The sequence below is a fragment of the Lucilia cuprina genome, chromosome 2 (assembly GCF_022045245.1).
Source record: "Lucilia cuprina isolate Lc7/37 chromosome 2, ASM2204524v1, whole genome shotgun sequence".
Lineage (NCBI taxonomy): Eukaryota > Metazoa > Arthropoda > Insecta > Diptera > Calliphoridae > Lucilia > Lucilia cuprina.
Window position 1 is genome coordinate 41351561 of NC_060950.1, and position 382 is coordinate 41351942.

A 382-nucleotide genomic window follows, 5' to 3' on the forward strand; every position below is an offset into this window, starting at 1 on the left:
GTGATACTTCTATATTGAGCACTAAAAGTATTAGGAAGGCTTGGAAAGTTAGAAGCTTTATATTGAGCATATAAATGTCGTCTGGCCTTATTTGATTGTTGCATGTACGTATATACTGGACATCTACGATATGTTCCTAGGTTCGACAAAGAGTGAATGCATACGAAAAAGACAGTTATTTCCACTAATATTTAACCACCTTGATGATCGTAATTCGTATGTTTTGGGTCATTCGTCACGAATGTACCCTTTGTAATCGAGAATGAAGACAGTCGTCACTTTAGTGTCCCCTTTGTAAGCGGGAGTGTCCCCTTTACTGCCCTCAAGTAACGTAGAGATTATACCCTTAAAAGTTGTTTTTTTTTTGTTGTACTTCCGAAAG